Below are 16,088 nucleotides of genomic sequence, written 5' to 3'. Positions count from 1 at the left end.
GCTCCACGACTTTGGTCTCCCAATGGTAAATGCCTCACCTCAGCAAGTGGGTCATTTCCTTTGTGTAATACTCTTGGGTCTGACATTCGCACCAGGTGGATTGTGGGGCCCATCAAACCAGGTAGCCGCTGCATCACCTCGAAGTCACTCAGCATCACTCCTGCCATACTCTGTTGGTCAATGGATCACGATCAAAGAGAGGAAGCTTTGTGTGATGATGAGATGTGTGTCAGAAAATTTGTAAACAAGTTTTTAAAACACCACCTGATTGGGTGGCTGGTTGGCTCAGTTGGTTAGAGCGTGGTGCTGTTAACACCAAGGTTGCCGGTTCAATCCCCGCATGGGCCACTGTGAGCTGTGTCCTCCTTAAAAGCAAAAAACAAAAACAGACAAACAAATAAACAAAAAACACCACCTGATTAATGGAGCCAGAGAACAGAGCCCAGGCACAATGCATGCAACAAAGGCATTTGTCACTTGTTCTTCCTTCACATGAATGTGTAAGTCCGTTTTGGTCCATTTTGGTGACTTAGTATTTTTATTCACCTCCCTTCATTCTGGACGTTAGAGTCTAACATTCACATAGGCTTACTCGTATATTGTTTTATCTTTGAACATGATTGCTTGTCTGTTTTCTATTTGAATTTCTCAAAGAGCACCCTCTGAATCCATCAGTTTTATTAGGCACCCTTCCATCGCTTCCATTCCACTGTATTGCCAAAAATTAAACTTTGAAAATATTTCATTCCTTTTCTTAGCTTCCCTATAAATGGAGTGCGACCGATTCTTTTCTTCTTCTGTCTGCATAACACACTTTAACATATACACACTAGCTATTTGCCTCTTGTTAATGCTTGAGGCATTAACCCTATTCTTAGGGTGGACAAGGTATAATGGCACGGTTAACAGTCAGACCTGAGTTTTAACTCCCATACTCCCTGACTAGCTCTCTGTGTAATTGGAAAACATTGTGTGACTCCTTTAAAACCTAGTAAATTTTATGTCATAAATGGGGACGACAATGCAATTAAGTGACAGTGGAATTAAATGAAATACATATAAACAATTTAGCACATAGTGGGCACTCATTAAACAGTAGCTGTCAATGTTATTCACTTCTTATCCTTTTAAGAGAAAACTGCAACAGTCTCCTCATTCTGTACGCCAACCCTGCCTAACACATCACCTGTATATCTGTACCAAACACCCTGGCAGGTGACTTTATAACATCATGTGTTCTTTGTAGTTGTTGCATACTTATTTGCCTGGTTTTATCAGCAATTTGGGTCATGATCACCCATTTTTTTCCTCTTTGGTAACCCTTCTAGCTCCAAGCTCAGGCCTGAACTACAAAGTCTAGAGGTACATCCTAGTTTACATGAACTGCCCCTATGTTGAACAGTTGAATGTCAGAACCAAAACTTGCTCCAAATTTCTCTCTGCAAATAACTCTCAGACACCTCCCTACAGAGAAGCTAATGTAGAGGAATGCTGCCTTTCCAGAATGATTGCAGTGCTTGCGGGTGTATAATTAGTCACTAGTCAGTGTGTAAATACTCTGTAAATTGCTTTATTTGTTAATGTGAAAAGCTCTGCGGAAATACAAGGTATTATAGGAACCAGGGCTGAACACAGGAGATAAGGTATTGTGGAAAGAGAACAAGTGAGTGAGGTATCAGTGTGTGTCATGTATCCCTCTGAGGGGACGAAGCTTATAGGTTCTCCCCCCCTCGCTTTCTAAGAACACCGACTCCCCTGGGTGAATAATTTAAAGGACAAATTACCACTCTTCTGGGTACCAAAGCCAGCCATAAGCTGAAATTAAATTAAATCATAAAGCCCTACAAGAAACTGAGGGAAGAGTCAGAAATATAAAACCAAGGGAATCCAGAGCTAAGCATGAAATATTAGAGTCAGTACGATGTCCTTGCCTTCCTGTGCTGATGAAGGGAAAAACTGAAAACCACCCCGGTACAGACTTAAAGGACCACCATCAAATATCCATTGTTAAGTACTTGGCAGTGGTTATTGCAATGATTTCAATTCCAATGGGGTATTGAAGGGAGGTAGGAGAGAGAACACTAGATCAACTTCAAATCCTTGCACTTCAGCTAAGTAGCTGGGTGACCTTGAGCTAGTCACTACCTAATCTGGGCCTTAGTTTCCTTCACCTCAGAATTGAAAAAAGGTAAAATCAGAGTTTGTGTTTCTAAAACCTTTTTTCAAAATATTTCTATAAACTCAAAAATCATAGTGTGCTGATGAAAACATGTATAAAATGTGCCTATTAAAGTCCAGAAAGCTCATTATCCTTTTTCCCAGCACCGGCCTTCCTGTCACCATTGAAATCCCTTATACTCTTTAGAGTATAAGTATTAGGGCCAAGAGACCTGAGGGGCAACTTCAGAACCACAAAGCCATAAAGTTTTGTATAATAAAACATTATGTCCCCACAGTTGTTTCCTCCAGAGGGAAATGAGTGTTTACACAGTCACTTAGAGGGATGGACCCACCCTGTGTGAAAGGAGTTAAGTAGCACTTTAAATACCCAACACTGGCTTCTGAGAAAGGATCTCAGCACTCCTGTACGGAAGTACAAATCCAACGATCTCATCATTCCGTAACAGAATGAGGAAGGATTGGGCAATAGTCCCATTATTCAATCAATACAAAGCAGGGACTTTGGTAAACAGGCTGCAGCTCTTTTGCTGTCAGCGTAGCATGCAGCTCTAAAAAAAAGTGAAAGTCTACAGAGCAGATGGTGTTTTCTAGGGTGCTATTATCATTGAAAGACCTGGGACACGTCCTAGGTCCAGCATATTAAACTTAACTCTATCAACATCATGGCTAAGCCTTACCAGCATTTTTGCCATGACAGTATCGTGGGGAACAAAATCCTAAAATGCAGTGGTCCTTTTTGTTACTAGAAAGCTGTACTCGACCTCTTGGCCTACATAGGGGAGGGCGGCAGTAGAGGCCAAACATTAGGAACGATCACCTAACTGGTGGTACCTAGATCTTTGAATTTCATGGGCTAGTAAAATTTCAAAGAGAAAGAGAAAGACCATCATAGAGAGGCCAAATCTGACACCATTACTGCACAAAATAAAAGCATCTACTATCTATGACCACTCTCACTTTATAACAGGATATTTTAACACCAAAATGAGGGAGGGACACAGTCTCAAAATGAAGAACAGTCTTTTAAGTTGCTTATATTTAGTTTTCAGACATACTTGCTATATTTCTCTGCACTGTTTTCAGTAGTCCTGGGTCAGTGAAAACCTCATCTTGGGTCAGAATGGTCCTTAGACCTGCATTTGGGCAGTCCTACTCTTTGTAAGATACCATCAGAACTAGAAAGCCTCTTTCTGTAACAATTCCAATCTGAAATTTCCTCAAGGCCAAACTTTAAGCCCCATTTCTACTTTGAAGTTTTCCTGATTACCTCTGACCATTATGATCTTTCTGCCCTCGGAATCTTTATAGCTCTCATAATTTTAATATATAACCTACCACTTTCATTTAGTGGGAACAATTTTTTGAAATTTAGAATGTTTTGTAGGGAAAGATTTCATTGTTAATCTTAAAATCTTTAAAAGTTTTATTATCAACTGAGAGAAGCACAAGTTAGACATCTCTGAAGAAGATCCCAACTTAGGAAAGAAAAATGTATAGAGAATCTAGAACAGAGATGAGTCATCCATTACTCAAAAAGCATCTGAAGTCAGCCGAAGTCTTTTAAGGTTGACAGTATAGAATCCAATATATTTTGATCAGTAAACTGATGTGGTGAAAATGCTCTAGTAGTACATTAAGAAAGGGTTACTAACACTTTCATTTCAATATTGTCCCTTCTCTTCACCAAGTTAAGTAAGCATCAGGATCATCACTCTCCGACTTCTTGTTCCACATGGTCCCATATTCTCATTTAAATAGAGTAACAGAATTCTATATAATAGAAAATTGTCTTAGAGATTATCTAGTCCAGCCCCTTGCTTAACAAATGGGAATCAAAGGCGCAGATAAGTGAAGTGACTCATCCCAAATCCCAAGCAGATCAGTATTAGAGAGTTGAGATTTCTACCATGATGTATGATCTTCTATTTCAAATGTAATCGTCGTATATCCCCATATCTCCTGTTTCCTTGAAATCACCACATATAGGCAGTAGTTCAGCTCCAAAGTTGGCCAAGCTCTTCCGAGTTGGAGCCCTGCTTTTCTTTGGTCCCCTTACTGCAGTTACCACAGTCCTAGATATTAAATAATATTAAGAAATCTATATCACAACATAAGGGACCCGTCTTCATTTTCCTTTTTTGGAACTGGTCTTTTCTTCTTTAACCAAAACCAAAGCCTTAACCTTTCCACTTACACACATCTTTGAAATGTTTTAAACATTTTTAGATGTTATCATCAAAACCACTCTTACCACAACCTGGAAATGAGGACTCCCATTTCTGGAACAAATATACCATATGACCTTTGCCAATTTTCTAAACTTCTCTGGCCACAACTTTTCACATTTGTGAAACAGAAACAAATGTCCTGAATAGAGACTGAGGTATTGGAGGGTTGGGACCACGCCTTTTAATCTTCCGTATGTTACCATATAGAGCTTCGTCTCGGGCTCTGCCCACGCAGATGCTCAGGAAACGCTTGCTAACTGAAGATTTTTATGGTCGCTGATAGAAAGACAGCATAAATGCAAAACACAGCTTTTCCCTTGCCCTGAGTTACCCTGGAGCATCATTCTCATTAAGAGATGACCACATTTCAGAGTGTGGGTCTCATAAAACATACAATTTAATGAAGCCATCTGGGAAGATGATCGTCGTATAAATGCAAGATATTGATATTATCTGGCTACTTGGGGAAATGCCATGTAAATGAAGGTACAGCCCAGCTCCATAATTCAAATCAAGTATTGATGTACAAGGTCTTTAGATAATGGACTTTGAAGATTGATATTTCTCACAAATCTGAGGCTACTTTTCTCCCCTCCTGACAATTTTGCTATTTTTACAGTAAGATTTTATTTTAATTTTTGGAAAACATCTTTTTTTCTTTTTTAACAGGAATCTATCAGTGTCAACTGGGAACCTTGAAACAGAAATTTTACATCTGTCTTTATCGGTTTTTTTTGTAGCGTCTTTTCTTTTGAAGCAAGAAATGATGCAAACAACCGAGGCATTTCTTTCCTGCTCCAATAATTATGCAGAATGTTGTTCAGTTATTCAGCATCCCAAATGACCCAGATGCTTTCTTCTCTTTGTGATTCTTCTAGCAGGAAGGTGTGTTCTACTCCAGATATTATCCGGGAGACTCTTCTGAATGAAGCTATTCAATCTGTACTCCTTTTTAACCAATGTTACCTCCTTTCTCTGAGAGACAATTGCTGAAACAATACCAAGTTCAGTCATGCCAGTAATCACAAAATGAACATTCAGCTAGCTTTGGCACTCTTAATCTCTTATGTGGTCAGGGAGAGGATAGAGCATTTCTTCAACGCTTACAATTCTGCCCTACTACCTCTGCTGAGGGAATTACCCTTAGCATTGAGGCAGCAGCTGCCCCACTGTGTAAACCAGAGTTCCTCTGGGCTCCTTCCAGTCTCTGCAGGAAAAATGGGATCCAGTGTTTGTGCTCACTTTCCAAAATGCTGAGTCCATTTGGCCCTGGCTGTTCCCAACCACCTCTCTTACCACGCACTCACCCAATAATACATAAATACAGTCAAACACAACACTCCTCCCAGAAGTGGCTGGGGTTCAGGGACATTGTCTTATATGTCTTATATGGGAGTGTGTGTTGTGGGTTTGCTGGTCCCAGGGGCCACACAGCGTGCTCATCTAGAGAACGTGCATGGCAGGGGGTGGGGGAATGGAGGCAGGGAGCTTGTTCTATATGCTTTGACTGGCTGATGACTGGGGTGGGATAGATAGGGAGCTGGCAATAGTGCCTTGATCTTTAATCCTTTTCATAATCACTGAAGAAACTCCACCCACCGCTCATCTTCTTGCATCCCTAAGTCACAGCCTAAAAGCAAGTGTGCCCCAAGCTGAGGGCCAAGACTCACGTGCATGCCCTGTATCCCAGAGACAAATTTGCATACTCACAAGCAGGGTAAGAAGAATCTGCGGGCCCCTTTTCCCTTGGGCTCTGCCAGGCATTGTCACTCCCCATCCCCGATGGAAAAAGAATATTCTGAGCTTCAGCCTAGTGAGACGATGGGAGGTCTAGCGTCTTGGAAGCCATATTAGCCAGCTCATTTAGTGAATGTTATGGGCCAGATAGCATACTAAGCAAGGGTATACAAGAAGGAAGAAAACCCAGGTTATGCCCTCAGAGAGTTCTCAGTCTCGGAGGGAGCTCGTAGTAAATTTGTCTTCATGGATCTGTTAATAGTCTCAACATTATTCTCAGTTTTAAGAGTTTCCCAATATATTTTTCATGTTGCAAAACATGAAACTAAACTGCAAAGGTGATGCCAAAAATAGTCTGAACATGCCAAGGGATTGGAACCCTGTCTGCAGAGATAGCAAGTAGAGAAGCCATCCCATCCAAGTAGCTAATGGTAACATATCAACAACTAGTATGTCTAGAAAATCAGCAGATTTGCCACAAATAAAAAACATATACTGGGAAAAGCCTTTTCAATTTCTCATAATACATTAGGCAATTATGAGAAATAAACATTTTTTTTAAAAAGTATCTTTATTAAGAGAAATTAGTCTTTTAGATAACCACAGGTTTTCTTAGCATTGAGAGATAGGGTGCCACAATATGAGAAGACAAGTAACATAACACAATCTTTTCCTTGAGTCACAATATTGGTGAGATGATGTTTTGCACATGAGAAAATTAAAGGGATATTGATTCACACTGTAAAATAGTTTTAAAACCCTTTGCCTGACATCTGAAGATTCAATGCAAAAAAAAAAAAAAAAAAAAAAGACATATAACCATAACCAAGAGGTAAAAATTGGGTGTAGAGGCTTTTTGTAGTTAATGGGGTGAGGGTGGGGGGAATAGTGACAAAGGACTTGAGGTTAGGAAACTAGGAAGAGCTGGTAAACTGTTTTTCTGTGCGAACAAAAGGCAAAATCCTTTCTAATGATTGTTCCCAAGTGATTTTCTATAAGCATCAGAAGTACAAGACCAGTAGGGTTTCATACTCTGTCATTACAGTGTTCGGGAAATTTTGAGTCACATATAGATTTGTTTTTAAAAATAAGAAATAAAAATTGTTTTTCTGATTATTTTTAACTCATAGCAAAAAAATTCAGACCCTATAGAAAACAATAAAGAGAAAAGCAAAAAAAAAAAAAAATTACCTATAATCCTATTACACAGACATAATCAATATTAGCATTTTGATGTGTACTCTTCTAAACACTTTTCTATGCATGTATACACTCGTTAACATATACCTTTTTATAAAAATGAAATCATACTAGCCATCCTGCTTTTTAATTTTTTACTTAATAATATCTCATTTTGCACCTCAGTAAATACAGGTTTAAATTACTACAGTGAGTTGAGTAGTGTTCTCCCAAAATTCGTGTTCACCTAGAACCTAAGAATGTGAACTTATTCGGAAATAGCATCCTTGAAATTTAAGGTTCTACAGATGAAATCATATTGGATTTAAGGTGGGCCATAAATCCAATGGCTGGTGACCTTATAAGAGAACGAGAGGGCAATTTGGACACAGAAAGGGCCATGTGAAGATGAGACAGAGACTGACGTGATGCTGCTACAAGCCAAGGAATACCGGGAGACACCAGAAACTGGAGAAGGCAAGGAAAGATTCTCCCCTAGAGCCTTCAGAGAGTTTGGCCCTGCTAACACGTTGGTTTTGGACCTCTGGACTACAGAACAGTGAGAGAATAAATTCCTATTGTTTTATGCCATGAAGTGTGTGGTAATTTGTCATGGCAGCCTAGGAAACCAATACAATTAGCATTGATATTGGCTGCAGAGCATTTATTGTGTTCTATTCCAAGTGGATCTACCATAGGAAATGGAATACAATGATGGATATTGTTGATGGGCATTTAGGGTTCTTCCAGTTTTTCACTATTGTAGACAACACTGCAGTGAGCATCCTTGTCCAGGCAACTTTATGCCCTTTTATGCAGAGGGAATATAGCCGAATTATTAACAGCATCGGTTCCAAAGCCAAAGTCAGGCTACCTGGATTCAAATTTTGACTCCTTCTCCTACTAGCCATTACCCTGAATAGTAACTTAACTAGAGACTTGCTGCTATGTGGAAAGATTTTTTTTTTCTTTTTTTGCAGTGTCTGACATATACAGTAAGTAAATGTTCTCTATGTATGGTAAATGATCAGAGATAAATAATTCTTTCTAGGTCAAAGAAGAGATAGATACATTTTCAAAAATCAAATGCAATTATAAAAGGCTGAGGAATAAATCTAATAAGCATCAGAGTTCACTTTTGTTCACAGGCATACACATTTTCATAGAAAAAATATAGAGCAAAAGGCTATGAATACTTAATTTCTAACATCTTTAACAAAACAAAGAAAGTCCATTAGTAATTTATTTTCATTGACTTTGAGAAGGTAATTGTTAATTGTTCAACACGATGGCATTTCAGTCAGACTACATTTAATTTCACTACCAGTTCTGCCATCTTTTAATTGGGGGAAATTTCTAAATTTCTGTGCTCCTCAGTTTTTCAATTACATACTGGGACAGTTACCTCAATCTCATTAGGACTCTTATCAGAATTAACTGAGGTACTTTATGCAAAGTGCCTCGCGCAGAACCTGGAACATAGCAGAGTCATAAAATAGTGCATTATTTTTACTAAAAAAAAATTAACATCTAAGAAAATTCTAAGGAATAGCTTATTGAATAAAGAAGACCAAAGTGATATTTGCAATCACTTCATAGATGAATAATGAATATAGGGGGTCTAGGAAGCTTTTGGATCTTGCACCCCGTAAGTAAAAAGAAAGTTTGCACCATGCACCCCCGAGATATGTATATTTGTGTATAAATTATAAATCTGTATAATGATATTCATATGTACATTATAAAACTCAAAAGTAGAGAATTTAAAGGGATGAGATAAAAACTCTAAAGCTCTGACATTTCCTTTCCACACTCCTGTGGATTATCTTGGACATCCCCCAACCTGGGTTCACACGCTCCACTTTCAAGATCCCTGATGATACAATGTTCTCAAATATAAGAAGGCCTAGGGATGGGAGGAGCTTAAGGATTTGTGGTCATCAAATGTACATGGAACTCACCAGCAAAGTCTTTCTGGAGGATGTGAGTGCCTATCTGTCTGGTATATACCCACTTGCTCATTTTTCGAGATTTGGTTCTAAGGCTATCCTGTGCGTGAAACTGGCATTTCCAGGTAGAACTGACAGGTGCGTCCTGACAAGTGCTTTCCCTGGATTTCCCTATCCCTATGCAGATATCTAGGCCAGCATCTGTAACATTTGATTGCATTTATTAGCTTCTGTGTCTCTCTCCCCATCTTGACCGTCAGTTTCTCAAAGGTAGGAATCATGTCTTATTCCTCATTGGTTTGTTAGTGCTTGTTATATAGTAGGTCCTTAATAAACACTAACAAAGTGAATGAGCTGACAAAACTAGAGAGCAATACAGTACATAAAAACTAGGATGTCCCGGAAGCACATAGAAGAAAAAAAAATGCTATTAAATGCTAATGAGAGCCTCTTTAACATAGAATTATGTTTAATTAGATTGTAAAGTCTGACTTGTTTGCAGCAGATTTCCTAGAATTTCCCAGTGAACTCTCCAGATACTGCAACGGAATTCTTGGTTGCTTCGCTCGTCTGCACAGCTCTTCCTCTGCTCCACAGAGGAGGTGAGTTAGGTCTGGATGGGGAAATTTATGTACTTGCTAATCTTAAATTTGTTTTCCCTCTAAGCTCAGTTCTGCCTGCCAAGAATAGCTCAGGATGACAATCATTTTCATGCTTTCAGTCAAACAAAGGCTCCAGAAGGACATGGAAGAAGGGAACAAAGCCAGAAGTTTAACATCAACGACAACAAGGAAAAAGAAGAAAATATGTTTAAATATCCTGCTCCTCATTTGTTGCTGTCCTTTCTCAGCATGTTCAGGAGTCCTGTTCACCTGCAATTGAACGTTGTGGGTAGGTTACAATGGGTAGACTTTAAATAGTTACAATAAATAAGAGGTTGCAATTCTACCCTTTACTTCCATCCCTCCAGAGTCATTTGAGTTTTTAAATATCTCTCTTTCTCTCCACCCCTTCCCACTAGTCTTTCATGTTAACTTGAAGCCACAACTAGAAACTGTTAACAATATTTATTTCCACCTCTGTTTCCCTAAAGCATTGTTTTCCAAAGCGGGTTCTATAAAATGATCATAGATGCTCCATGGAAAAAAGGTTCTGTGGTTCAATGTTTGGGAAATTTATGGTTATACAAATATCTTTACAACAGGCCTTCTCATGTCCTTTACTTGTCCGATGTATCTGGTCAATCTCCAAAAGGAGGCATAGTTCGCATGACAGAACCCTCTTTTTCTAGAATCATCCGGCCAGACTAATGTTCTGATTAATACACTTTAAGAAATGCCACCATTTTGATTTAGGGTTTGGCTTAAACTCGGAATTCTTTATCTGAGACACAGACACTCAGAACTACGTTGGTCATTTGGATTGGTGTGTGGCTCTTGACAACACAGAGACAACATCGCAAAGGAACTTTCCCGAATACTCATTCAACGAATTTCATTCTTCCTGTGGGCAGACGTTGCTATAGCTATAGCTGGAGCCTGAATTGCCAATCCTGAAGAAAGAGAAAGGCTAGAAAAATAGCCTGATGGAAGGGCAAAGGGCCCTCCACTGGGCACCATGGTTTTAGGAATATGCATCTCAGGACCTAATTTGTGCATTTAATCTCTCAGCAGTTGCTTATCAAAAGAGGAATGCCCTTCCCTCTTGAGGTGCTTTCATGCAGAAGTCCTTTGTTTCTATTATTACTCACCCCCACACAGAGCTTTCCTATTATACTCAGTTTTTGTTTACTGTCTTCCCACAAAGACTATCACCTCTTGATCTCATTCCTACATAGTCTTTCTCCTGCTCCTGAATGAACACCTCCCTTTCCACCCACTGAAACACCCCCTTATTTCTCTGAATACCCACACTACTTAATGTCTGTATCAGAAGTCAGCAAAACGTGGTCCTCCATCCAAATCCAGCCTGCCATATATGTTTGTTAATACAATTTTATTGGAACACAGCCACACCCATTCATTTATATATTTTCTATAGCTGCTTTCTGTCAACAAGGGCAAAATTGAGTAGTTGAGCAAAAGACCATATAACATGCAAGCCTAATATAATTACTATCTGTCCTTTACAGAAAAATTTGCCCAACTCTCGTCTATACCATTTCTTTAGTACTTATCAGATATAGCCTTTCTTCATGTTGTGATTCATACTTTGATGTTTTATATGTGTTTTCTCAATTAGTGTTAAGCCCCCTGAGGGCAGAGTCTATGATTTGTGTCTTTTTTGAATCCTTTATAAAAACTATCAGAATAGCACATATCAGTGAAATCATATGGTTCTCTACTTTTTCTGTCTGACTTATTTTGCTTAGCATTATAATCTCAAAATCCATCCATGTTGTCACAAATGGAACTATTTCATCTTTTCTTATGGCACAGTAATATTCCATTATGTATATATACCATAACCTCTTTATCCATTCATCTATTGAAGGACACTTTGGTTGTCTCCATGTCTTGGCCACCGGAAATATAGCTGCAATGAACATCGGAGCATATATATCTTTACAGATTAAATATTTTCAGATTTTTTGGGGTAGATACCCAAGGGAGGGATTGCTAGGTCATATGGTAATTCTATTTTTTAAATTTTTGAGGAATCGTTATCAATAAACATTAGCTAATCATCTATTTATTTATTTATTTTTTTTTTTTGAAAGAGCACAATTTACCCAAATTCTGCATAAAATGTTTCTGGCAGCAAAAAAGAGAGAGTAAAATGATGTCATGTTATTTTCATATCACTTCAGAGTAGTGGTTTGCCATGGGAAGTGGGGCACAGGCTGTTTAAATTGGTTCACTTTGAATTTTTTCTGAAAGTAAAAGAAACAGTCATGTATTTCTTCCAGGTAGCCTGGAAAATATTATCCTTTCTATATACAAATTACATAACATTAATACTTTCCTCGTCCACCATACACTAATTTCAACCACCCCCAAAACAGTTGCAAACCACACACACACCCCTACTGAAGGGGTAACTAGTAACAGACAGAATACGGACTAGCCAAACTTGGCCAACACAGTTCTCGGGTGGCCATCACGCTCACCTTCCTAACCACCACTTGGTGGAATGCGTGGCCTGGCTGAGATTTTGGGTCTGGGCAGGGCTGCTCTGCCAAGGCCTGAGCTGTGCTACTGGAGGCTGCCCACATACACGAGCCTCTGATGGACCAGACTGGAGAGACAAGAAGCTCTTTGCACAGCCATGGTATCTGTTCTGAAGACGTCGCCGGCGAACATTTGTGAGAGCAAATGAAAATCCTAAGCTAAAAGGGATGAAAGAAGCCTCTTTACAAAAGCCAACAAGGAAACCCTCCTCCTTATGAGCAGCTTTATATACTCCAATGGGGTTAAATCGGCCACTCAAAATGCTTAGTTTGTTCGGTGCCAAGAAGTGGTTCCTAATGTTGTATGCCTAGTTGACACACATGTCTGCATTTCTTCTCATGGCTCCAAGTGGTTGTATGTGTCGGCCTGAATTTTCCGTTTGTGTAACATCCACCTCCCATTTGTTCTCTACCCACAAATACAATTGCCTGAAAAAAGGAAAGGAAGCATCCTCAGAGCTCTCCTGCAGCGGGTGTCCAGCTCTACCACTTCCATTCAGGCTGACTTGTCTTTGTTTCTGAATAAATGTGAGGACTGACTTGGGGTTAAATGTGATGTGATTTTCCCCTGGTCTGGCCCTGGTTGGTGGCCCAAGCAGAAAGAGTCTGATTTTTCTATTGTGAAACGGCAACAGCAGATATGTTTGAATCTATAGAAAGTAGCCTTTTTATAATATAACAATTTTTTGTAGTTATAATTTTCATGGTGTCTACTGGTTGAGAGATGATAGAACTTATTCATAGAATTTACACTCTAGTAGTTTGATAAATATATAACATGTTGAAAAGGAGTCTTGTGGGAAAGTAAACGTTATTCATCAGGGCTTTAGTTTCTCTTACATTTTGCTTTCCGCTGAACAATATTGTAAGTTGTTTGTTTGATTTTTATTTATATTTCATTTATTTGGCTTTCTTTCTAGATCCTTTACCTAATCGAACCCACATAAGAACAGTACTTAAGCAGCTCTAAATATGGCGTAGGGGGAAATGTGTATATCCTTTTCTTTATACTACCTTTTGTTCACACACTGAGGGCTATGGAAAGCAAAATGTGGTGAGGTGCTATTTTATAGCATGTTTAATGCTTATCAGTAATTTTTTCCCTCTGACCTTCTGCCTCAGACAATTAATTTTGTTGAACTGCTCACACACTAGAAGAACATTAGGGGGAAAATAATGTTAGTACTAGGGAATATAATCTTGGAAGAAAAGCTGTGCAATTATTCAAAGACCTAATCTTATCTCTTGTTTCATTTTTATATCACAAGTCTACATTTAAAAGTATTAGATATACTGTTCTGCTGTCCCACACCTTCAAACCCCAGTAAATAAATGCTGCTAAGTGCCACCAGGAGTGAAAGAGCTTGTAATGGGAAGTGTGAGGATATGTGTGCTCCATTCATCATTCTGTTCAGTCCAATATTGAGGCTCTTGTTATCAGCAGGATTCGTGGCAGTGTCATCGCGGCTGGCATAAATCTTCTGTCAGTGTGGGTCGGACTGATGCCCTATTAAAATCCTGCTTTCAGCTAATCACAAAATGACCTTTCGATGTCTTTAATTAACCTCTGACCCGAGCCATGCCAATGTCTTGTTGGTAGGTAAATCTATGGCGTGACATTTGCTTATGACACGACATTTGTCTTGGTTTAATCATCGTCCCTTTCAGATTATGGCTTGAATGAAATACAGTTGGGATCCCTGCTAATAGTTGGATTAATTTTTAAAAGGTTAGAACATAATATTTTCCTCTGAGCTCCCAGTGATATCTTTGCAGACATTTTCCCCTGGGGAGTTAGAGGACCCCCCCCCCCTTAAATTCAGGTGAGCCTTCAGATTCACCAATAATGTCATCTTTTCTATCCAAAGTTATTCTTTTTGAATGGCCTGGGGAGCCAGAAGCGTTCTAGGTCCTACGGATGACCAGAAGACGAAAGATTTAAAATATGATCTATCCTCACTTGTCCGAGACAATAGAATGCAGCAGTGGCAAAGGATTAAAAGAAAAAAGGAGAGAGGGAGGGAAATAGGGAGGAAAAAAGGGAAGAAGGGAGGGAGGGAGGGAAAGAGAGAGGGAGGGAAGCAGACTTTCATCTTACTTTGGGAATGTGCTTTTCTACTCTAATATGTGTGTACCTCGGGTCCTGAGAGTTCTTTAAATAATGAAAATCTCATCCATATCTCATTCCTCCACTAAGAGGAACCCTATTGGTGAATTAGTAGCTATTATAAATGTAAAATATTTATAAAGAATTACACTTTTCTTTTTTAAATTAAATTTATTGGGGTGACAATGGTTAGTAAAATTACATAGGTCTCAAGTGTACAATTCTGTAATATATCATCTATATATCACATTGTGTGTTCACCACCCAGCGTCAGTTCTTCTATCGCCATTTATTTGACCCCATTTACCCTCATTTACACCCCCCCGAATTACACTTTTCTTACATACAAATGTAGTTATAAATTGATTGAAGTGGTTATTAATTCATTGAAATTGAGTAGGTATTTTAAGATGGCAAGCTGTGATTGGCTTGTAAATCATAACATTATGATTGGCTTGTAAATCATAATGAATAAAATAAAAGTTTTGAGCTACCTAAGATTTATCTAATTTTATACTCAATCAGAAGCCCCATGAAGGGCTTAGACTAGAAAATCTCTCAGGTATTTTTCAGCTATAAACGTCTATGATTCAGTGTCTCAATATTACAAATTCTGGGTTTATTGAGTCTGAATTCAAAAGAGTTTCCTGCCTTAAAAATACTTTTTAAAAGTTATATTGTAAAGACTTTAGCAGTTGGAAAGTTTCCAAGTGTTCCACCTGCTTTTGCCCTCTTCCCTGCCTCTTCCTCAGGTGAGCCTTTGTTGACTCACCTGTAAAGTGAGGATAATGATACCTACCAGTAGAATTGCTTTAAAAATTAGAGGAAGTGTACATATAGCCCCTAAAATAGTGTCTGGCATGTAGTGATGCTCAACGCACTGTGGATTCTGGTGCATCTAGTAGTATTTGCAGCATTTGCTGGTAGGTACTGCCTCTTCGGTTGATGCACTAGCCAAACCTAATCTCTTTTCTTCAAAAATTATACAATTTAATGGTTAACTTTGGAGTCACTACTGGGTTCCAAAAGGGGCTCTATCAGCAACTTACTGGCTGTGTCATCATGAGCAATTTACCTAAGTTTTCACAACTTCTCATCTATAAAATGAGAAAATAACTGTACCTAATTAATGGACCTATTCAATGGGATAATGCATAAAAGGCACCATGTCTGATTTTGCTCCATATTTTGTCCCCATTACCTAGCATAGTACCTGGAATACAGTAAGTACTCAATAAATACTAAGATTTAACTATTAGTAATAATTATTATATTATTTAATTACATATTAATATTACACATTATCTATCATCACCCTCATCATCAGTGAACTTGTTCTATTTCTATCTCACATCTTCTTTGGTTTAGAAGTGATAGTTACATCTCTCTTAAAAAAAAATGGGTTTTGGTTAGGTCTTAGGCTGAAGAAGGAAAGGGATGTCCACTAATGATATTGTCTATGTGCTCAATTATTCATCTATTTAAGAAGTATTTACCGAGCAGCTGTTGTTATATGTCAGGCTGTGAGGAAAGCTAAA

At 38.7% G+C, this 16,088-nt stretch overlaps 1 non-coding gene across 1 annotated transcript; it reads left to right on the top strand.

The window, feature by feature from the left end:
* The first annotated feature begins 274 nt into the window (after positions 1–274).
* On the top strand, positions 275–348 carry TRNAN-GUU (transfer RNA asparagine (anticodon GUU)). Its single transcript has one exon. It is a non-coding gene; the product is annotated as a tRNA-Asn (tRNA).
* Positions 349–16,088: the final 15,740 nt, after the last annotated feature.

Source organism: Rhinolophus ferrumequinum, chromosome 8 (assembly GCF_004115265.2).
Source record: "Rhinolophus ferrumequinum isolate MPI-CBG mRhiFer1 chromosome 8, mRhiFer1_v1.p, whole genome shotgun sequence".
Taxonomy (NCBI): Eukaryota; Metazoa; Chordata; class Mammalia; order Chiroptera; family Rhinolophidae; genus Rhinolophus; species Rhinolophus ferrumequinum.
The sequence above is the reverse complement of the archived record's forward strand: the minus strand, read 5'-3'. Positions and strand labels throughout refer to the sequence as shown.